This window comes from Tasmannia lanceolata, unplaced genomic scaffold, assembly GCF_043159265.1.
Source record: "Tasmannia lanceolata isolate RefF3 unplaced genomic scaffold, GAP_Taslan_0.1 ptg000011l, whole genome shotgun sequence".
Lineage (NCBI taxonomy): Eukaryota > Viridiplantae > Streptophyta > Magnoliopsida > Canellales > Winteraceae > Tasmannia > Tasmannia lanceolata.
The window spans coordinates 5,620,844-5,645,627 of NW_027518688.1; positions in this window are offsets into that span (position 1 = coordinate 5,620,844).

A 24,784-nucleotide genomic window follows, 5' to 3' on the forward strand; every position below is an offset into this window, starting at 1 on the left:
CCCAAGACAAAGGTAAGGACCTAAGGATTTTAGTCACTAAATCTCTATTGGAAAATTGTTTTCCAAGACCCCTTAATCCATTTACAAGATTGGTGAATCTAGTGTACATGTCGGCAATTGTTTCATCGGATGTCATTTGAAAGAGTTCGTATTGCCGAAAAAGATGGTTCATTTTAGATTCTTTTACTTGATTGGTTCCCTCATGGGTGACTTCTAAAGTGTCCCAAATTTCCTTAGCCGAATTCAAATTTGATACTCTATTGAATTCTCCGGGAGATAGAGCACAAATAAGAGAATTCATGGCTTTGGCATTATAATTCGAAGCTTGTTGTTCGGCTTCGGTCCAATCATTTAAATTTCTTGTGGGTAAGATGTATTCATTATTAATTGCTCTCCACATTTGATAGTCTTGGGTTAAAAAGATTTTCATTTTGGTTTTCCAAAAACCATAGTTTGTTCCATCAAAATAGGGTGGCCTAGTGTTTGAATAACCTTCATGGTGTTGAGGGTAGTTTGCCATTTTAGAATCTTTACTCTATACCGGTTAGGGTTTTCAAAAAATTAGAGACGAGGCTTTGATACCAATTGAAATACTCAAGAGGGGGGGTGAATTGAATTTAACTCAATATTAGGCCTTTTGAAAATTACCTATAAACCCTAATTGGAATTTTTCTTCACTTAATTAAATATTTGGTTAGTGCAAATATAATTGAAAGAACAAAGTGAAATGCCAAGCCAAACAATAATGGAAATGCAAGAGTGAGAAATGACACACCGATATATAGTGGTTCGGCCAACGGCCTACTCCACTCTACTCAAGGTCGCACTTGAGGGATTCCACTATTGGAGACCTCCACGATGCCCGGCTCCGAGGCGGTTACAATTCCAAGGGATATTAAACAAGGATGCCCTTACACCTTTACAAAGACTCTCCTTCTCCGCCGAGTTCTAAGCGGTTGCTCTCTAGGAAATTAAAAACGGAATGCCCTAGCCACCTATACAAGATATGAAGATTGAGTAGCTTGGCTTCTTCTTGAAAGCTTGATGCTCTTTGTAGATCCTTGATTGCTCTTCAATGATGGTTGCAAGTGAAAGCTCTAGAATCCCAACTCAAATAGATTTGCAAGTTGCAAGGCAAGTTTGGGGAAAAACAAAATCTCAAGCAATAATAGGTTGCAAGTTTTCTTTGATGCTCAAGGATGTTTTCAAATGATCAAGAGAGTAAGAAAAACTTCTCTACATATTGTATTTATAGCCTCTCCAAAGAATATTACCGTTTGGGGGTGGAAATATCAAAATACAAGAATTAATTCAAATCCCAACGGCTATATTCTGAGCTGTCGCAGGGTTCTCAGAGTTCCGAGAATCATTCTCGGAGTTCCGAGAATTCTCGGAGTTCTGAGAAATATTCTCGGAGTTCCGAGAAATATTCTCGGAGTTCCGAGACAACGGCCAGAAGAAATAAAATTTCTACTGGACCATTTCTCGGAGTTCCGAGAAATTTTCTCGGAGTTCCGAGAAAATGTCCAGACGCTACTGGACCTTTTCTCGGAGTTCCGAGGGAACTCTCGGAGTTCCGAGCTCGGAGCTCCGAGAAAAAATCTCGGAGTTCCGAGAAGCCTAAAAATCCGCAGTTTTTGATTTTTATTGCTTGTTTGATTTTTAGCTTTTGGAACTCAACTCCTATGGTTATTTTGGAATGTTTATGAGGGTCCCAACATGTTGGTCCACCACATAACCATTCACTAATCCATTTTAAGTTCTTAAGTGTTCTTTGAAAAACAAATTGAAAACACTTTGAAAACGTTTTGCCTTGACTTGAAAATCTAAAGAGAAAGGATGTACAATGATACCTATGCAATCTTCGATCCCTCTTTAGCTTTGGTCTTCAAATGATCTTCCATCTTTGGATGCTTGCTTGAGTGATGATGTGAGCTACACTTAGCTCCTTTGCTCTTGTTTGGTACACCTTTAAGCATGACCAAGTTGAGTGTTGGTTTCTTCAACGATCAATCCTATCTTAAACACAACACTTCAAAGCAAATTGATTAGTATTCAAAAACACAATCAATTATGTTTAGAATCATCAAAACAAGATAGGAGAGTAGACCCTTGGGCTTACACATTCTTTGAAAAGCCCTATCCTACCTATAAAGTCCTTCCGGTGTTCAGAATTAATGATCTAGGTCCCGAAACACAAAAAGTGAAAAAAAAAAGAAAAAAGAATGGAGTTTGAAGATCTGCTAGGTTGAAAACCTGAAAGGGTGGTCTAGGCAAAATTTAAGATCATTCCCCTGCTAAGTTGAAAACCCGAAAGGGCGGCTTAGGCAAAAGCTAAGGGGATAGCCTGCTGAGTTGAGAATCCGAAAAGACGATTCAGGCAAAAGTTAAGGCTAACACGGTCCGCCAAGTTAAAAACACTGAAGAGGTGACTTGGTCACGGTAAGAGAGTCATTATAAGAAGGTTACTGCCGGTATCAAGATTGAAGAAGAGAAAAGAAGTTCGAGCAAGCTTAAATGTCATCCAAGAAACTTGGGGGCATTGAAATCAAGCAATCCTAGGAGTGGTAATCAAATTCTAAGAGCATTACTGTTTAAAAAAAAGAAAAAAAAAATTCCAGTGCTTATCAATTGAGAAACTACTCTTTGAAAGGCTAGACTTACCAAACAAAACGATAACTGAGTCAGGAGCATCACTGTGTATCAGTCCAGTCAGTCCATTCCTGTTCGTTTTAGCTCATTCTTTCATAAACTTCCCGTTCATCCAATAGTGTCTTTTACCATCTTCCCCTTTTTAGTAGGGTCGATCATTGTCCAGTTAGTCAAATGTTGCAACTGTCTCGGTAAAAGATGCCTGGTGTAGCTAACCCCCTGCAATTGTTCCAGAGCTAAGTTAATCCGCAGGCAAGGATTTCAGTAGTTAAGAAAAAAATCCAATCTAAGCAAAGTCAGTTTCAGAAGAATCCAGAAGCAGAAAAATCCGAAAAACCCGTTCCCATAAGAAGATCATACCCTAGAAAAGCACCTTGAGCTTGGAAGAGCCTTAGATGCAATGGTGGTTGAGCCAGTTTCTCACAAAGATGAACCATTAAAAATCGGAATCTCCTTCCAGTCAGTTGAATATTTGTCTGAATGCTTGTCAAAAGAAGAATCCTCTGTACCAGTGTCCAAATATTCCGAGGTCCCAATTCATATCCCCAGTAAAGAAGATCTTGATCTAAGAAATTTCAAGCCCTGTGAGACTTTCTTGTTCATCCCAGTAAACAATTCAAAATGCTAATAAACTTGTGTAAAAACCAGTTTACTAGTTCATCAATTTCCAATTCCTAATTCGCCAGTTCCAGTTCCAGTTCCAGTATCCAGTATTCCAAAATTCTAGTTCCAGTATCCAGTATTCTAGTATTCCAGTTCCAGTTCAAGTATCCAATATTCCAAAATTCCAGTTCCAGTATCCAGTATTCTAGTATTCCAGTTCCAGTTCCAGTATCCGGTATTCCAAAATTCCAGTTCCAGTATCCAGTATTCTTGTATTCCAGTTCCAGTTCCGGTATCCAGTATTCCAAAATTCCAGTTCCAGTATCCAGTATTCTAGTATTCCAGTTCCAGTTCCAGTATCTAGTATTCCAATATTCCAGTTCCAGTATCCAGTATTCTAGTATTCCAGTTCCAATATCCTGTACTCTAGTATTCCAGTTCCAGCGTCCAGTATTTAGTTTCAATTCCGGTATTCCAGTTCCAGCGTCCAGTATTCAGTTTCAATTCCAGTATTCCAGTTCCAGTTCCAGTATCTAGTATTCCAAAATTCCAGTTCCAGTATCCAGTATTCTAGTATTCCAGTTCCAGTTCCAGTATCCAGTATTCCAAAATTCCAGTTCCAGTATCCAGTATTCTAGTATTCTAGTTCCAGTTCCAGTATCCAGTATTCCAAAATTCCAGTTCCAGTATCCAGTATTCTAGTATTCCAGTTCTAGTTCCAGTATCCAGTATTCCAATATTCCAGTTCCAGTATCCAGTATTCTAGTATTCCAGTTCCAATATCCAGTACTCTAGTATTCCAGTTCCAGCGTCCAGTATTCAGTTTCAATTCCGGTATTCCAGTTCCAGCGTCCAGTATTCAGTTTCAATTCCAGTATTCCAGTTCCAGTTCAGTATCCAGTATTCCAAAATTGTAGTTCCAGTATCCAGTATTCAGTTTCAATTCCAGTATTCCAGTTCCAGTTCAGTATCCAGTATTCCAAAATTGTAGTTCCAGTATCCAGTATTCTAGTATTCAAGTTCCAGTTCCAGTATCCAGTATTCCAATATTCCAGTTCTAGTATCCAGTATTCTAGTATTCCAGTTCCAATATCCAGTACTCTAGTATTCCAGTTCCAGCGTCCAGTATTCAGTTTCACTTCCGGTATTCCAGTTCCAGCGTCCAGTATTCAGTTTCAATTCCAGTATTCCAGTTCCAGCATCTAGTATCCAGTTTCGATTCCAGTGTTCCAGTATTTCACTATGCCAGTTTTAGTCTCCAGTTCCAGTATCCAATATTCCAGTATCATAATTCAGTGTCCAGTATCCCTATCACCAGTATTCCAGTGTTCCATTTTCCAGTACTCGTATTCCTGTTCCCCAGTATTTCGACACTCCAATTCCAACACCCAGTTCCAGTGTCCGAAAATCTAGTGTTTTAGTACTCTAATTCTAGTATCCGGTTGTCTTCGTTCTAGATTCCCGGTTCCCGATGTTTAGATCGAGATTCCAGTTTCCAGTTTCCAGTCCTAACATCTAGTGATCAAATTCCAATCCCAATTGAATCAATCAAAATGTCAACCCAATCTAATCCCCAGTTCAACAATTATCAATTTTTGACTCTCCAGTTTTCCAGTAATCAAGTTCTACAATTCCTAGTGAACTAGCTCTTTAACTTCTCAGTTCTTTAATTCTCCAATTATCCGACTATTGAGTCCCCTAATCATCTAGTTCTCCAATTTTCAGCTCTGCAAATATCCAGTCCCTAAATTTTCTACTTCTCCAGTTTTTCAATTCTTCAGTTCATCAAATCTTCAATTCTCCAGTTTCAAGTTATCCAGTCTTCTAATTCTCCAGTCCACCCATTGTTTGATTATTCGATTTCTCAGTTCTCCGGTTCTCAAGTCCTTAAGCCTCTAATTCTCCGGTAATCGAGTCCTCCAGTTTTTAAATTATCATTTCCAGTCTCATTCTCAATTGTCAAATCCGATCTTAAATCCATTAGCCCCTGTCTCACTCGCGAATAGGCTAATTCTTTATCTTCTTCGAACCCGTTTAGGAACGGTGCCTCATTTTTCGAATCCATTTGGGAATGGTCTCTTGTCTTCGAGCCCGTTGGGAACGGTGTCTCATTTTTTTCGAGTCCATTTGTGAATGGTATCTTATCTTCTACCCGCCCGTTTGTGAACGGTATCTCATTTTCCGAGTCCATTTGTGAATGGTCTCTTATCCTCTTTGAGCCCGTTTATAAGCGATGTCTCATCTCTCGAGTCCATTTGTGAATGGTCTCTTATCCTCTTTGAGCCCGTTTGTGAACGGTGTCTCATTCTCCGAGTCCATTTGTGAATGGTCTCTTATCCTCTTTGAGCCCGTTTATGCACGGTGTCTCATTTTCTGAGTCCATTTGTGAATGGTCTCATGTCCTCCTTGAGCCCGTTTGTGAACGGTGTCTCATTTTCCGAGTCCATTTGTGATTGGTCTCTTATCCTCCTTGAGCCCGCGTGTGAACGGTGTCTCAATTTCTTCTAAAACCCGTTTGAGAACGATCTTTGTTCATTTTCTTCAGAATCCATTCGAAAATGATATCTCATTCTCTCATTGCCCGTTTGTGAACGGCGCCGCATCGGGATTTTTTATTACATTCCAATTCTAGGACTTCGTTTAGGGTCTTGCATTAGGTAGTATATGTTTGCGTCTAGGTTCCATTTTGTCTAGAGTCAATTGTTGATTAAAGCTGCGCAAAATGGCTCTCTCACTTTTGCTTTGGTATTCGATGAATTCGTCATCTCTACCAAAGAGGGGCATCTGTAGACACCCCCATTTTGCTACGCTTTAAAAAGCGAAAGATTCGGTAGTATCATCGAGTCTTGAGTCCGTATTCAGCATTAGATTAGGCATCTATGCATTTTAGGGCAGATTTCACCTCATTACGGGAGTTTTGAAGTTGATTCGCGATCCTGAAGGTCTCTAGGGGGTTCCTTTGGCCTCTGGAAGATGGAAGTTTAAGTTTCCAAGCAAATGAAAAAAACCTGCTATTTTTAGAATTTTCAGGGTTTCCCTCATTTTTGCCTATTTTGAACTGCAGGGGTATTTTGGTCATTCCCGATATGTCTCATTTGACCCCCGAGTTATGTTTGAGAAATCTTGAGTGATTTTACAAATTTTGAAAAAGCTGCTATTTTTAAAAACTCATGGGGCTTCCACATTTTCATCATCTTATGGATATTTCAATCATTTCTCATATGTTCAAAACCATCTCGAGGGTACGGCTGATGGATTAAGAGTAATTTCGTAAGATTTGGGAAACCTGCTAAATTTAGATCTCTCAAGATTTTCTCTTAGTCTTGCACTTCGGGGGTATTTTAGACATTTCCAAACATATCATATTTAGTCCCTAAGTTGTGTCTAAGAAATCTTGAGTCCGTTCATAAATTTTCGAAAATCTGCTATTTTTAGAATTTCTCAAGGTTTTCCCTAGTCTCGCCAAATTCTAGCACCTCGGGGTAATTTGGTTTTTTCCTGTGTAATTCTTTTGATCCCCGAAATATGTCTGAGAGATTATGAATGATTTCCTGAATTTTGGAAAACCTGCTAAATTTAGAATTTCTCAGGAGTTTTGCTTAATTGGGAAATTCTAAGTGTTGAGGGCATTTTGGGTATTTTCAGGAGGTACCAAATGATCCTGTTTGATATTGCTCATCAAAAGGACCAAACTTTAAAAGTTTCTATTTTTGAAGTTTGATCACAAAGACTTTCCATTTTTAACTTTTCCCTTTTGGGGTGAACCAATTTAAGGTTATTTTGGTCACATTTGGATATGTAATTATCAAATAGGGGCATTTTGGTCCGAAAAATTATTTTCCCAAAAAAAGATGGTTCGATCATGTGTGAGGGATGTACCATAAATGTCAAATGGGTTGGGTCCATATATAGAATGTTGAATTTAGAAAGATTTTATTGAATTTTTACGGAAAAATCGAAACCAGTGTGAAATGGCCCATTGGGCTAAAGCCCGTAAAGATGGAGCTCATGTGGATTCACCCATATGGGTCGACCACCATGGTGGGCGCCCTACATGGCTGACCCACATGAATTGAGCACCCAACCTTGATGTTGTCATAATAGTGACATCATATTTGTTAAAAGAAAAATAAAAAGAAAAAAAAAAAGAAGGAAAGAAGGAAAAGAGGAATAATTGCTTAAAAAAGGTTTTCTTCCAAAGAAACAATGTGGAATAAAGAATAGCATGTCTTGATTGACAATAAATTAAGATTGGAATCAAATCCAATTTGGAAACAAGAAAGAAAGCAAGCAAGAGGGGAAAATTGGAAACAAGCCAAAAATGAGAGCTCTCACATTGGGAACTACTATTTCTCTCTTAACCCTAGCTTTTTTGTATAAAAATCAAAGCAAAAAATCCTAAAAAAAGGATTGGAAAAAGATCCAAATTCGTCCATTTTCTCTCTCCTCCCAAGAAAAAAAAACTTTTTTTTCTCTCTTGAAGTGTGTTCATATCTCTCAAGTGTTCTTAACAAAAGGAATTCTTGAATTCCTTCTTCTTCTCCAAGGCATCACACAATCAAGAATTACTGGAGTGTTCTTTGGGTCTTCTTCATCATATAAAAGGGTGCGACAAAGCGTATACCTCGGATCTACGCCCCCTAGAGACAAGGAGCGTGATCAACGGTAGGATCTTTATCTTTGTAATATCAAAAGTAGAAAAGAATGCTAGGGTTTTACTTTTGATAGATCAAATCAATGAATTTTTTCTTGAAATTCTAGTATGTTATAAGATAGATTATGAGTTTTCAAAATCCAAAATTTTATCCAAAAATTAAATTTCCTCCATTTAATAATGATTTTCTTTCGTGTTTTATTCAATATGGATTTAAATCGGATTATCAAAGCAAGTGTTAGAAAACGTGGGTTTCTTTAAAAACTGATATTTTTTGAGATTTCTATAAAATAAAATACTACTGGAAACTTAATTTTCAATTACGGTTTGGCCGTTTTAATTTTCATTCTAATTTTCAAACAATAACCCCGAAAGGGGTTATTTCTTGATGAACGAATCCAAAAGTATATCAAAGCATGTCCAAAATTTATAAAATCTTATTTCTAAACTAATGTTTTGATTTCCAGAGTACCCAGAAATTGTCGGATTTTTTTGATTTTATTTAATCCGGTTTTAAATTATTTTAAACTTCGGCTATTTTTAATAAATATCAAAATATTTTAAAAATTAATGAAACTCTCCAGAATTAATTTTCAATAATAAATTGAATTTTTCATGAGATTTTGTTTTTGAAAAAAAAAACTTTTATTTGTTTTCTAATCACTTTTTCGTTTTACGTGCCATAATTCTTTTTCGTATTAAATCAGTAAATTTTTTAAAATTTTCTTTACAAACCAGTAACTTAGGTTACTGGAATGTTAGATAAAAATTTTAAATTGGTTTTGAAAAGTTTTAATATGGTTTTGTAATTTCTTTTAATAAATGGGTTTCAATTTCTAGGAAACAAATTCCCCTTTTCTATTTAAAAATCGATTTTATGGAGGGGATTTAATTTTTAAGTTTGAAATTTTGATAGAAAATTTTATAATCTATTATATATCTATTACAAGTTTTTATTTGATTTTAGGATACTATTAGGTTTGCTTTTTAAGTAATTCTTTGGTTTCATCCGATTTTTGTGTGAATTTCAATTGGCGTCAAATCGTAATAAAAGTTCATGAAAGTCATACAGTAGTCTAATCTCATGATTATCTTTAGTCTGTGCAATTTTGGATTAATTTGAAATTGATATGCTACAAGTTGATGTGTTAATCTATAATCTGATATAAATTTTGAAAAATCACAAATTGATATGAAATCTTAATGATAATTCATGAAAGTTTTTCAGTAAGCTACAATTATCTATATCTTGTTACTGGAAAAGTTTTAACTGATTTGGAGTTTGATTGCTTAGGGTTACTGTGTATTCCTAACAATCTGGTCTTAATGATATTAAATCACAATTTAATAGCAAATCAATAGAAAAGTAAGTTAAAATCTCCAAAAAACCTTAACTTTTCATCATAAATTCAATCCCTAACTTTTTGAAACAGAAACCTTAGGGTTCATAGATTGCCTTTGTAAATTAGCTATGCTGTGACAATTTAACTGCCGAGATCGTAACCATAATCGTATACTAATTGCGATCAATCCAGCATAATTGGAGTGCGTAAATTATAGTATGATATTGGCTCCGACGTCCACTGTGCACGAAAATCCTGAGAAATATGCCAGGCAATAAGATACTATAATTCACGTGCTAAATTATACAAGGGTTGAGAGCACGATTCTCTTCCATGGTTGTTCGAGATCGAAACTTGCGAACCATAGAGCCTTTGGTATTCCTTAGATGTTTAGGAACCAAAAATCCTTGAAATCTAAAAATCATTAACTTCAGCAAATTGAATCAATTTACATCATGTCTTTCGGAACCGTTGGATTGCGGTTTCCATCGTAAGAAACATTAGAGCCCTATTTAGGAACATTTGCGTCATGTCGTGTCCTAGGTTTTAGGGAGTCCTAGAGTTAGGAGTCCAGCCTCATCACGGGCGTTTGCTATGGATAGCAACCGTGCCATAGATCTAGTTACACTAGTCACCTCACTTTTCTCATAGGACAAGCCTAGTTACTTAGGATGTAGGTTCACCTGCATTAGTCAAAGGGATGTCTTGCACTTAGATAGGACCATATAGCATCTTAGATGAAGTCCTAGGATAATAAAATCTTCAACTTGAATTAAATAATTTCTCTTAAAACTGTTGAAACAGTCAATCCAGTCTAGATCGGTGTCTTAGATGAGTTAGGCATAAGTAGCTTAGTTCAGGTGCACTGAACTACGTCGACTCTGATCCCAGTGAGGCTTGGGTACGTAGGCAGCTTGGATGCTTGATGGCATACCAATCACGAGTCGGCTCCACACATAAGTGGGGTTTTGCATATTAATCCTTAAATTAAAAGTAATTAAACCACTTAGGACTTTCCATGAAATTAGAATTTTAGGAGAACTTTCACTTAGATTAAATTCAAACAAATTAAGATAATCAATATACAAATTTAGGAATTACACTGAAATTAGATCTTAGGATGCATGTCATGTAGTTCGCACATTAATATAGAGTTAAATGAGCCATTTAAAATAAATTCAAAAGAGTTAACTTTTGGAATTGAAGACCGATTATCGGGCAGGAATGGTGCATGTGATGGTAACTCTCCATACCTTCCATTCTCGTAACCAGGTAACGAGTCTAGATTTCTAGTCAATTATGGGTCCTAGATCCCTAATCTAGGTAGCAACTCTGTCACTCTCTTTTGCGTGGAATTCGGATTGCCTTAGTGATCCCAAGTTTACGGAAAAGATGAATTAAATCACACCTTGCTAGGCTCGGCGGCTTACCCCTGCCCTTATGGGTACTGGGTTGCACGTTTGTTTGCACCCTATGGCTTGGTTGCTGCCTGCTTGGTTGGGTAATTAAAATCAATAATAAAAAGCACACGCCATTCGCGTGGGTACGAGAGACCAAGAGAGAGCGTGGCGGCTCGCGCCCCACCCCTCTCGCGAGATCGAGTCCCACACATACAATCTAATATTTCAAGAGTAGCTTCTCTTCTATGTTGCTTGATTCTTCATTCTTCTTGTTGGCTTCAATCAGTTTATCTTGGATCTTCAATTTTTGGTCACTTTAGTTTCGAAGATCACTTGTAATAACCACAATATCTTGCTTCGATGTCTGGCTTGCTTTCTTGAATAGAACCTGTTCAACTCATATATAAGCAACTTGCAATGTTCAATCAATATGGGTTTGGGTTCAATCAAAACCAGAGTGGTCGATAGCCGTTTGGCTTACAATCTCCCCCTTTTGATTGATGGCAAAAACTCAGATTGATTGTGAGGTAGGAGCTAGACAAATAACATGAAGTATTTGCTCCCCCTCAACAGAAGCTCCCCCTGAATATTAGCAACAATTAAGTATGCAATTTGAGAGACTTCTATGCAATATATGACAGTTGGTGTAAGCAATCAACTAATATCTTCTCCCCCTTTGACATAAGCAAAAAGGGAACATCGAATAGACAAAAGATCATGGTTTAGACATTCAAGCAAAACAGTTACTGACTAGAATACCTATCAACCATCTAGTTTTAATAGAAGAGTTATGTAAGCAACTCATTTAACCCAAAGTGAAATTAGCAATGGTAAAGGCATTCATATCAAGTGTGCAGCCAAATAAGCATTTAATATATCCAAATCATCCACACAGTAAATATCCAAATATAATGTAAGCTATGGTATCTAGCAAACCCATAGCGACCAAAATACGGAGCTATAAAGCCCCGAGAATAGTATCAAGTGCAGTGTGGAAAGTGTAAAAGTACTATGGGAAACCTGAATAATACATGTCAGAAATATGGAAATTAAAACAGTATGTAGACATGGGATTTTGGAGGAATCCGAAGGTAAAGGGAGGGTTTCCTTTGATGAATTCATGCCCTTTCACTCAACTCGATTCCCTCTCTTATCCAAAAATGAGATTTTGGGGGAATCAGAAGGTAAAGATAGAGTTAATTTGATTGAATTCGTGCCCTTTCATTCAAATTGATTTCCTCTCTTACCCAAAAATGGGATTTTGGGGAATCAGAAGGTGAAGATGGAGTTAATTTAGTAAATCCGCACCCTTTTTACTCAACTTGATTCCCTCTTTTACTCAAAACTGGGATTTTGGGGGAATCAGAAGGTAAGGGTGAATTTATTTTGTTGGATCTGCGGCCTTCTTCATGAAATCTAGACCCTTTACTCAACTTGATTCCCTCTCTTGCCCAAGAATAAGATTTTGGGGGAATCAGAAGGTAAATGTGGATTGTCTTCATGGAACACTTTTTGGCGTGAAATATTTCGATTGCTTGTCCCAGAAGTTAAAGGTGGGGGTATTTATGTCTTTTCCTCGGAGATAGTTTTTTAACAAAAGCTTTCCTTTTAAATCCCTCCCATTGCACCACGTGTGTAGGCCCTGCCCTATTGGACGGACGGGGATGTCAATCCACACACGTAGAAACCTTAACATAAAAGGGTTTTTTTCCATCTTCCCTCCAAGGTTTATTGCTTTTTGATAAACTAAGGTTCCGTTGCCTAGGGAAATTAACAGGCGAATTTTCCGTTGACTGGTTAAGCTTGCATCCTTTCCCAGAGCTTCTTGGTCCAGGCTTGATATATCTTCCTTCTTGGAGCTTGGTATTCCCGTTTATCGCTTTTTCCTGTGAGTATCGAATTTCTTGATTTTAATACATTCGATCTTTATTTTAAAAGATGTCTGATGCAAGCAATTCCAAGAATCCATCTAGTGAATCCATAGTGGTTTTAAAAGAAACCAAATAAAAAAGGATTAGTTGTAGAATTAGGGGTTCCGTCAAGGCCAAGGACCAAGGGGAGAGATCCCAACCTTCTCAATATTCAAAGGACACCAAAATCAGATCTAGGGCTTTGGGGAGATAAACCTCTTCTTCAAAAGCTACGAAATCGGATGCTCCTTGTTAGCCCAAGGGTTCCCCATGGGTTCACTCAATCACCTTGTTTTGATGATTAACAAACGCAAATTGATTAGTCATTTATGGACTAATTATTTGCCTTAAGTGTTGTGCTATAGACAGGTAATTCACAGGTCAATCCATGCTAGCACACACACAGATGGCCTAAGCTTGAAGATGAACCAAACAAAGGGCAAAGGAGCTAGAGCATACTTGGACAAACCATACCTTGGAGGATCAACCAAGGAGAAGTTCCACACAACCATCTCAAAACATTGAACAAACAAAGGAAGATCAATGAAGGCCAAAGCTTGTGGATCAACAACTTTCAAAGGAGCTTGAACAAAATGGTGGCATCATTTTTGGAAGGTGTCAAGCAAAGAAGCTCAACCTTGAAGATCCCAAAGCAAGCCAAGCACACCATTGAAGATCAAATGAAGATTGGCTGAAGAGAACAAGAGAGTACTTAGAATGGTAGTCTGTATCACCTTTCTCTCTTGTGTTTTCTCTTATCAAGGCACATGTTAAAACCCCTAAAAATATATTTTCCAAAGAGACTAACACACCCTTTAAGGACTTAAATGGATAAGTGAATGGCTATGGTGGTGTACCAACATGTTGGGACCCATATGACATTCAGCATAAGAATGAACAAATTAGAGTTCCGAAGCAACAACCTAGACTAGCAACTAAATCCTATCACAACTTGTTTAAAATATTTTCCAATATTTTTGAAAATATTTTTAACAGATATCTCTCATTTTTCTCATATCCGTAGAGTATAAGAACATTGAAATCCGATGCGAAACGAAGGAGATATGAATTTTTCAAATGAGACACTATTTGCTGGAAATCCAGTCTCGGAACTCCGAGAAATGATCTAGGTTCTAAAATCAAAAGCTCTGTTTGAATTCTCAGAACTCCGAGAATTTGCTCGGAACTCTGAGAAATTTCTCAGAACTCCGAGAAGTGTTTTTGTTCAAAAAAATATAGCCGTTGTAGTCCAACGGCTAGTTGACTGTTTGACCCGAAAATAACTGTTTTACCCCTGAAACGGTCATATTGAGTTGGGACACCATATATACCCATCTAATGGGTCTAAAACATGTGAGGAACATTGTCCAACTCTAACAAACCCTAGAAAATCATTTGTGAATCATTTTTGGGTAACAACTCTCACCAAACTCATTTTGCCTTGATTTTGGGAAAATCATTTGAGATTGGTTTAGGCTTTCTTTTGCAAATTATTCTTGAGAGAAAGTGTGTGAGCTACAACTTGTAATCGAGCCTAGTAAGAGGCTAATACTTCTTCTTCTTCTTTATTCGATCGGTGGCAAGGGCATCTCTGTTTAATTCCCTTGGGTGAAGCGCTTATAACTCGGTGGAGAAGGAGAGTTATTGTAAAGGTAGAAGGGCATCCTCATTTAATTCCCTTGAGAGTGTAATCGCCTCGGAGCCGGGCGTCGTGGAGGTCTCATTAGTGGAAATCCTCAAGTGCGACCTTGAGTAGAGTGGAGTAGGCCTTTGGCCGAATCACTATAAATCCTTGTGTCGCTTGCGTTGGTATTTCTCGATTTCTCACTCCCTCTCTCACTCTCTTATTTGTGTGTGTCTTATTATTTAGAATTGAGTGAGTTAGCATTGCCATCCAACGTGAATATCTTTACATTGCTAATTAGCCCACTAAATCTCCTAATTAAGTTGGCTGTTTAAACAAGGGTTTTTAAGCTTATATACATTTGTGAAAATTGGTTAAGCTTAACTAATTCAACTTAATTAACCAAGGGATAAAACTAGGGTGAAATTAGTAAAAGTTTTCAAAAGGCAAAAGTTTTATAAACATCCTATTCACCCCCCTCTAGGTTTCCAAACCAAGTCTCTACTTGGATTTCAATTGGTATCAAAGCTTGGGCTCTTGATTAAGACCCTAACCGGTTAAGAGTTAAAAGATCAATTTTTTTGGCAACTTAAAAGATGAGATCTAGACTTCCTATTTTGGATGGTTCGGATTATGGATCATGGTTGATAGATATGAAGAGATACTTAAAAGGTCTAGATAAATATATGGTAAAGATAATTGAAAATAAATTTATTTTAAATGCTAAATCTAAAGGAGTAAATGAATATAATAAAAAATTATCTCTACTAAATACAAAAGCCCTAATTGGAACATGTTGTTCATTACCACCTAATATTTATGAAAAAGTATCATCTTGTAAAAATGCTAAAAATGTTTTGGACTCTATTGAAAATCTTCAAAATCAAAACATGTGCTTAATGGGATTATTTAATGAAGACCCATTGGATAATGCCGAATTCACATTTGAAGAACTTGTTGAAAATGTCCAAGAATTACATAAGAAACTTGATGATCGACTAGCTAAGAATTCAAACTTGAAAAATAATTTAGCTAGTATTCACAAGGAGTTTAGGTCACTAGAAATAGATCATGCACATCTTAATGAAGAAAATGAAATTTTTAAAAAAGATTTTATTGAACTAAGTGATACCATTGCTTCACTAGGAGAGGAAAATCAACTCCTTAAAGAAGAAGAAGAGAAAATCAAAATGCTTTCATCTCTTGAATTAATAAATTTTAAAACGGAAATCAATGACTTAAACATCAAGAATGAAACATTAAGGTTGGAAAATCATAAGTTACAAGAGAATGTAAAATTTAATTACCATCATGATCGCTCTTGTAATTCATCATGTTCATCCCGTCCATCTACCTACTCTTATGCATCTTGTGACTATTGTGGTAGATTTGGACATTACAAGTTTAAATGTACATTTAAACTTGTAAAAAGTAGTAAGTTTGTTTGGGTTAAAAAAGACTTATCACCTCGGACAAACTTGCTTGGAACCAAGATGGTTTGGGTTCCAAAACCCCCAACATGATCTGTATTGTAGTTATCTTAGATTAGGGGATGTGCTTTAATTTTATACCATATGAAAATTTGTTTAGATACAATATACTTGTCTTGCTTGAATGCCATGTATCCATATTTTGTACTTCAAATGATTATCTTTTGAAAATCCAAAGTCTTTATGCTTGAAACTTGATTTTTATAAGACTTTGATATCTTGCACTCAATTGTCATATCTTTTGGAAAAGGTTCCCTAGATATCCTTTGATGTCTAGTATTTGTTTTATGCTTCAATGTGAGAATCTTTTGAGAATATGTTTGTATAGATATCATGTGATTACTTTTTATTCACATGCATCTATGCATGTTGTGCTTAATGATCACATCTTTGTAAAGAAATAAAATATAGATACACTAGACTTGTCATGTTTGATCCTTAGGTATCTATGATTGGCTATTCATACCATATGTGACATGAGACACTAGGATTGTCTAATTTGTTATCCCATGTCATTGTGTCTAGTAGAAGTACACTATCCTCTTTGGTATGAATAGATATTTGACTAAGTGCACACACTATGACTTAGATCTTATTACACTTAGTATCCATCCACATAACATGCCACACTTGAACTTAATGTGAAAACCATAATTGATCCTTATAGAATATTCAACCACAACTCTTGCCCATGTGTTCAAATTAAAACTTCAAGTATATCTTTAAAATTTGAACCCTTTTTGGTAGTTGATAGGAGTTAGGTTAATTGATCACATCATTCTAGCAAAACCAAAAGAAAAGAAACCCATAGGTTTAAAGACTTGAACTTAAATGGAAATTTTTTGGCAATCAAATAGTATTTGAGTGAAAGTTGTGAATATGCCAAAATATTATTCTTTAAACTCTATTTTTCTTGGATCTTTTCCTAGAAATAAAAAATGATATAATATGTAGGGAAGTTGAAACATGAATCTAGATTCAATGTATGACTTGAAATGAAAATATCATAGAAATCTAGAATCATATTTGGGCATTTACTCACTTGAGTAAAATTAAAATTTACTAAGGTGGTTGTATACATTAGATTGTGATGGGAACATGTGCCTCCCACATATTTTTGGTTTTCATTGAGCTTATGCACTTTGTGCCTAATGCCTTGTCATTTTACATGTGGTTGTGGATGTAGATGTAATGTTTAGGCCATTCACATTATGTGTCATGTCCTTTGTGTCCAAACATGGTAGATTATCCATGGAAACCTTGATGATCATATATTTCTTATAAGGTATACTCTCTCACCTTCATGAATCATGGATGTCTCTCTAAGACATGGTATTTTATTGACCATTCTCACTATGTCTTAGTCCTATAGAATTGAACTCAAATTGGTATATACATATTCTATAGTTATCACCCCTTGTTTGATTATATTTACACATATGAGATGTTAAATCTTAATCTTAAAAGTCACTCAATTGGTGCCCTTGCCTTCTTAGATTCTGTGGGACCCGATCCCGCGAGAGGGGTGGGGCGCGAGCCGCCGCGCTCTCTCTCTTGGTCTCTCGTACCCACGCGATTGGCGTGTGCATTTTAATGTTGATTTGAATTAATCTTTCCTGTGAACTTGGGATCACTAAGGCAATCCGAATTCCACACGAAAGAGACTGACAGAGTCGCCACCTAGATGTGGGATCTAGGACCCGTAATTAACCAGAAATCTAGACTCGCTACCTGGTTACGAGAATGGAAGGTATGGGGAGTTATCCGCCACATGCACCATTCCTGCCCGATAATCGGTCTTCGATTCCAAAAGCTAACTCTTTTAAATTTATTTTAAATGGCTCATTCAACTCTATGTTAATGTGCGAACTAAGTGACATGCATCCTATGATCTAATTTCAATGAGAATCCTAAATGTGTATCTTGATTTATTAATTTGTCTGGATTCAATCTAAGTGAAAGTTCTCCTAGAATTCTAATTTCATGGAAAGTCCTAAGTGATTTGATTAAGTATTTACGAGAAAATTAATATACAAAACACCACAATTTGTTTGTGGTGCCGACTCGCGGGTGGTATGCCATCAGACATCCAAGCTGCCTACGTACCCAAGCCTTACTGGGATCAGAGTCGACGTAGTTCGGTGCACCTAAGCTAAGCTACTTATGCCTAACTCAACTAGGACACCGACCTAGACGGGATTGACTGTTTCAACAGTTTTAGGAGAAGTTATTTAATTCAAGTTGAGGATTTTATTATCTTAGGATTTCATCTAAGATGCTATATGATTCTCATCTAAATGCAAATGGTCCCTTAGACTAATGCAGGTTTGCCTACATCCTAGTTTACTAGGCTTGTCCTAGGGAAAGATTGGGTGACTAGTGTAACTAGACCTATGGCACGGTTGCTATACATAGCAAACGTCCGTGATGAGGCTGGACTCCTAACTCTAGGACTCCCCAAAACCTAAGACTCCCTAAAACTTAGGACACGACACGACACCGGTGTTCCTAAATTGGGCTCTAAGGGTTCCTAAAGGAATTTTGAATCCACCGGCTCTTGGAAATCTCGAATTCTTTTGGGCTTGTGGAAACTTTTAGAGTTTTCTTGAAGCTTTTATTATCTGAAGGTATTTAGTGTGTTTGGTAGCTTTTAAAGTTGTTTATTTAGAAGGTTTTAGTTTCACTTGAAATTTTTAGTGGTCTTTTGGTTAATGGCTTTTAACGGATTTTTGTCAGTGGATTTTAAATGGGTGAATTTTAGTTTTGTTAATTTTAGGTTGGATGTACTTTAGATTAATGTCTTTCGATTTTGGTTTGGAAAATGACGTTAACACAACCAAGTTTTGACAATTGCACAAATTCGACAAACCATTGACCATTAAAAGATCTAACAAATGCAGCCCACTAAAACTGTCGTAACTCTTTAACCGCTTGGCCAAATTCAACGTACAAACATGCGTTGGAAAGATCTTTTATAGGGCTACAACTTTGTAGTTCTCCATTGTTTGTAAATCTGTGATTTAGAGGTTCGAATTTGTGTTGCAAACAAAAGGACAGCAACATTAAACTGGAAATGCCTAAAGGTGTGCCGCAACCATTTTGGACTTAACTTTTTAACCGCTCGCTGTCTGATCTAGCACGAATACTCGTTGGAAACGGCACGAAAATATCTATTACTTTGTAGTTAACCATTTCCCACGATTCTGTTGTTTAGAGGTCGAAAAATCTGTTTAAAGTCTAACAGCTAGCACTATGACGGGAATGATATTGGCACCCCCATGTTTTCTTTTGATAGTTCTTATTTTTTTAGTGATTAAAAGACGGTGAATATGAAAAATGGCTTGAATGGGCCTGAGATTAGATTCAAATGGGATGTTTGAAAAAGGGGTTGTTTTTATCTACTTGGCAAGGTGGGGTATGGATATTGGGTTCTTGAGATTGAGTGGGGGCTGTTGTTATCAAATTGGAGTGGGGGCTGTTGTTATCAATTGAAAGATGGAGGTTTTGTAAGCCAAATTAAATGGGTTTTGATAATTCATGTAAAATTCAAGTTTTCTTTCTTGTACATGTTCAAAATTTTTAATGAATTGTTTTCCCAAAAGAAATCTAAATTCCCTAACAAGCCAATGATTTCAACATCCCATCGCAAATAGGTTCTAATGACCCTAACACATTAATTATATTTAGCATAAGTGAGAACATGACCAAGGCCAAACTAGTACAAAATTAAACATGACATCAACCAAAATATACGCAAAACAACACTCAATCCTACAAATATAGAAAAGAAAATAAAATTCCAAAAGACATACCTTTTTGTAGACGATATTCCATGCAAACTTATGGAGAAGAGGGATTTGGTCTAGAGAGAGGGCTTGAATTTTCTAAGAGAGGGGTTCTCTCCTCTTTTCTTTTTTTTTCCTCCTTTTCTTTGGTGAGATGAGAGGGTATTTATAGGAGAATGGGATAGGAGGTTAGGTGAGGTTAGGTGAGGTTAGGTAAGGTTAGGTGAGGTTAGGTGATGTTAGGTGAGGTTAGGTGAGGTTAGGTGAGGTTTGGATGGTTATGATGGGAGGAGAGGTTAGGTGAGGTTAGGTGAGGTTTGAATGGTTGGGATGAGAGGAGAGGTTAGGTGGTTTTGGATGGTTAGACCCAGGTCATGATCTGCCATTGATCTAACGATTTACGGAAATCGGGTCTCGGAATGGAATCAGGGTCCGGGCTATGAAGTGACCCTAGCTTATTTTGTCCCGATTGATGATCCGTAAAGTCAGATCAAGATATTAATGACCTAAAACATATAAATCAATGATAGAGGGGGTTCTCACATGGATTTAACACACTAATTTATTTGTTGATTAAAACAAAACAAAATGGGGTGTCTACAGATGCCCCTCTTTGGTAGAGATGACGTAGTCATTGAATACCAAAGTTAAAAATGACAGAACCATTTTGCGTAGTTTTAATCGACAAAGGACTCTCTAGACACAACGCACCTTAACATAATGCAAAACCTTAGATGAAACCCTAGAACTTGAATAATAATAAAAACTCGATGCGGCGCCGTTCACAAACGGGCAATTAGAGAATGAGATATCATTTTCGAATGGATTCTGAAGGGAAAGGACAAAGATCGCTCTCAAACAGTTTTTAGAAGGAGATGAGACGCCGCTCACAAGCGGGTTCAACGAGGATAAGAAGCATTCCCAAATGGACTTGGATAATGAGGCACCGTTCACAAACAGCCTCAAGGAGGATAGAAAACCATTCACAAATGGACTCGAGAAAAGAGGCACCGTTCACAAACGGGCTCAAGGAGAAGACAAGACCATTCACAAATGGACTCGAGAAATGAGGCACCGTTCACAAACGGGCTCAAGGAGGACGATACCATTCACAAATGGATTCGAGAAAAGAGGCACCGTTCACAAACGGGCTCAAGGAGAAGACAAGACCATTCACAAATGGACTCGAGAAATGAGGCACCGTTCACAAACGGGCTCAAGGAGGACGATACCATTCACAAATGGATTCGAGAAAAGAGGCACCATTCACAAACGGGCTCAAGGATAAGACAAGACCATTCACAAATGGACTCGAGAAATGAGGCACCATTCACAAACAGGCTCAAGGAGAAGACGAGACCATTCACAAATGGACTCGAGAAATGAGGCACCGTTCACAAACGGGCTCAAGGAGAAGACGAGACCATTCACAAATGGATTCGAGAAATGAGGCACCGTTCACAAACGGGTTCAAGGAGAAGACGAGACCATTCACAAATGGACTCGAGAAATGAGGCACCTTTCACAAGAGGGCTCAAAGAGGACATGAGACCATTCACAAATGGACTCAGAAAATGAGACACCGTTCACAAACGGGTTCAAGGAGAAGACGAGACCATTCACAAATGGATTCGAGAAATGAGGCACCGTTCACAAACGGGCTCAAGGAGAAGACAAGACCATTCACAAATGGATTCGAGAAATGAGGCACCGTTCACAAACGGGCTCAAGGAGAAGACAAGACCATTCACAAATGGACTCGAGAAATGAGGCACCGTTCACAAACGGGCTCAAAGAGGACACGAGACCATTCACAAATGGACTCAGAAAATGAGGCACCGTTCACAAACGGGCTCAAGGAGAAGATGAGACCATTCACAAATGGACTCAGAGAATGAGACACCTGTTCACAAACGGGTTCGAAGAGAAGACGAGACCATTCACAAATGGACTCGAGAAATGAGGCACCGTTCACAAACGGGCTCGAAGAATTTAGGGATTTTTTTATGAACTTGAATTTGACGTAGGAATGGATTTTTATTTTTATTTTTTAATTAAGGATTTGGATTTGATAAATTTTTTTATTTTTGGAAAATGAGGTACCGTCCGCAAACGGGCTCAAGGAGAAGATGAGACCATTCACAAATGGCCTCGAGAAAAGAGGCACCGTTCACAAACGGGCTCAAAGAGGACATGAGACCATTCACAAATGGACTCAGAGAATGAGAAACATGTTCACAAACGGGTTCAAGGAGAAGACGAGACCATCCCCAAATGGCCTCGAGAAAAGAGGCACCGTTCACAAACGGGCTCAAAGAGGGCATGAGATTTTTCATGAACTTGAATTTGACGTAAGATTGGGTTTGTTTGAATCGGGGATTGGTTTTGATGAATTTTTTATTTTTGGGAAATGAGGTACCGTCCGCAAACGGGCTCAAGGAGAAGACGAGACCATTCACAAACGGCCTCGAGAAATGAGGCACCTTTCACAGAAGGGCTCAAAGAGGACATGAGATTTTTCATGAACTTGAATTTGACGTAAGATTGGATTTGTTTGAATCGGGGATTGGATTTGATGAATTTTTATTTTTGGGAAATGAGGTACCGTCCGCAAACGGGCTCAAGGAGAAGACGAGACCATTCACAAATGGGCTCGAGAAATGAGGCACCGTTCACAAACGGGCTCGACGACACAAGATAGCTTTGATTGATGAATTCAACAATGAAAAATTTAGAGATTTTTATGAATTTGAATTTGACGTAGGATTGGATTTTTTGAATTGGGGATTGGATTTGATGAATTTTTTATTTTTTGAGAAATGAGGCACCGTCCACAAACGGGCTCAAGGAGGACATGAGACCATTCATAAATGAACTCAGAAAATGAGGCACCGTTCACAAATGGGCTCAAGGAGAAGACGAAACCATTCACAAATGAACTCGAGAGATGAGGCACCGTTCACAAACGGGCTCAAGGAGAAGACGAGGCCATTTGCAAATGGGCTCGAGAAAAGAGGTACCGTTCACAAACGGGCTCGAAGAATTTAGAGATTTTCCATGAACTTGAATTTGACGTAAGATTGGATTTGATGAATTTTTTATTTTTTTGAACTCAATGAAATCGGGGATATTATGGATCGTGCCCGACAAAGATGTTGGAAACTAGGACTTTGACGAATGATGAAACGGCAAACCTTTGGAACGAAGAACCATTACTAGCAAGAATGGATTAGGAACATTTTTATGAAACTTCAACAAGATTTTTCTCAAAGAGACTGCTGGTCTTGTCTTCTGGGGATTTTGATAACTGAAACCTTGAACAAGACATTTGAGATTGGTAATTTAGAACAACGACTCTCTTGGATATTAACATGGAAAAGCGGGATCTGCTTCTTGACAGGTGTTTAGATAAACATTTCTTGACCAGGATAACTAACCGGAAGGGAATTATGAATTTGAATGGTTCATCTTTCTGAGAAATTGGCTCAACCACCATTGCATCTGAGGTTCTTCCAAGCTTAAGGTGCCTTCCTGGGGTATGATCTTTTTACGGAAGCTAGGCTTTCTGATGTTTCTACTTCTGAATTTTTCTGAGCTGATCTTCTTTGAAATGAAGTTGTTTGACTAAATTCTCGAGCTCTTTCAGGTATAATTGCAGGGAGCTGCCTAGGCCTGGCCTCCTTCACCAAGACAGTTACATCATTTGGACATAGGAACGACAATTGACTCTTTCTAAAGAGAAAACTTAGATGAAAGGCACTACTCAAAGGATTGAGCAGCCCTGAAGGAGTGAACTTAGAATAATAAAGATTGACTGACTATACTGACAAACATAGTGATGCTTCTGACTTAGTTAATGTTTTGTTTGGTAAGTCTATCCTTTCAAGGAATAGTTTTTCAATTGGTAAACACCGGACTTCTTCCTCGAAACAGTAATGCCTCAAGAATTTAATTACGACCCCTAAGATTGCTTAGCTTCAATGCCCCCAGTTTTGAGGATATCACTTGAATTTGCTTGAACTTCAGTTGATCTTCAGTCTTGATACCGGCTGTTGCCTTCTTATACTGATTCTCTTACCGTGACCAAGTCACCTCTTCAGGGTTTTTAACTTGGCGGACCGCGCTAGCCTTAACTTTTGCCTGAACCACCTTTCTAGGTTTTCGATCCAGCAGGCTATCCCCTTAGCTTTTGCCTAAGCCGCCCTTTCGGGTTTTCAACTTAGCAGGGGAATGATCTTAAATTTTGCCTAGACCGCCCTTTCAGGTTTTCAGTCTAGCAGATCTTCAAACTCCGTTATTTTTCTTATTCATCATCATTTCATTTTTTTATTGTATCTCAGGACCTAGCTCATTAGTTCTGAACACCAGAAGGACTTTTATAGGTAGGATAGGGCTTTTCAAAGAATGGCTTAAGGCTCAACAAAGATTTCGACCGAACCTGTGAACAGGTCGCCTACATATCCCAAGGTAGGAATCAGGTCGTGTGTAGTTCAGGGCGAATGCCCCTAGTTTGAAGATAAATTGTTTGATTTTTTTTTTCCTTTTTTCTTTTCTTTCTGGAACAATTAACTTCTCTTCTTTTGGAACTTGTCCCTCTCTTTTTTTTTTGAAAGGATTGAATTTCTTTTCCTTTTTGAATCGACCGAACTCGGTTCAACCGAGTTGCCTACGTACCCCAGTATAGGGATCAGGTCTCGCGTAGTTCGGGGGAATGCCCCAAGTTTGATGGGTTTTCAAGAAAATTTGATTTAGGCTCGAAGGGTTTGCAAATCGGTATTCTTTTGACATTGGGTTTTGATTTTGGGATTTAATCGGCCAAAGGAGGCCTTTCGATGTTCAGATTGGGAATCGATCTAGGTTACTAGAGTCCCTCTGGTACTGATTATTTTTTTTTTCTCTTTTGTTTTTTTTTTTTCGCGGAGTTTGACGGCATTTCCAGGTAAGAGATAATGGATCTTCTTCTTTCAAGATTCTAATACGTGCTTTTGACTTTCATAGAGCGAAACTTGTTCTTTGACATCCTCCATCTATGGATTCGTACTCTCGATATCTGATGATCACTTTTCATTGTTTGCTTTTGAACTTTTCATCTTGAATTTGTTGGCTTTATGAATTTGAGAACCAAGGTCATTGATTGGAAATATGAAAGTTGTTTCCACTCTATGCCCCTTGTATAGCATATATCTTCTCACTTTCTTCATTTTCTTTGAGCTTTCCATCTATGTCTTGCCCCTGGTATCGGTTGTAGCTTTTCTAGACAATCTTCTTATTCTTGAAATAATTTTATCAATTCTTCACACTCTTTAGAGGGTAATGTATTTTC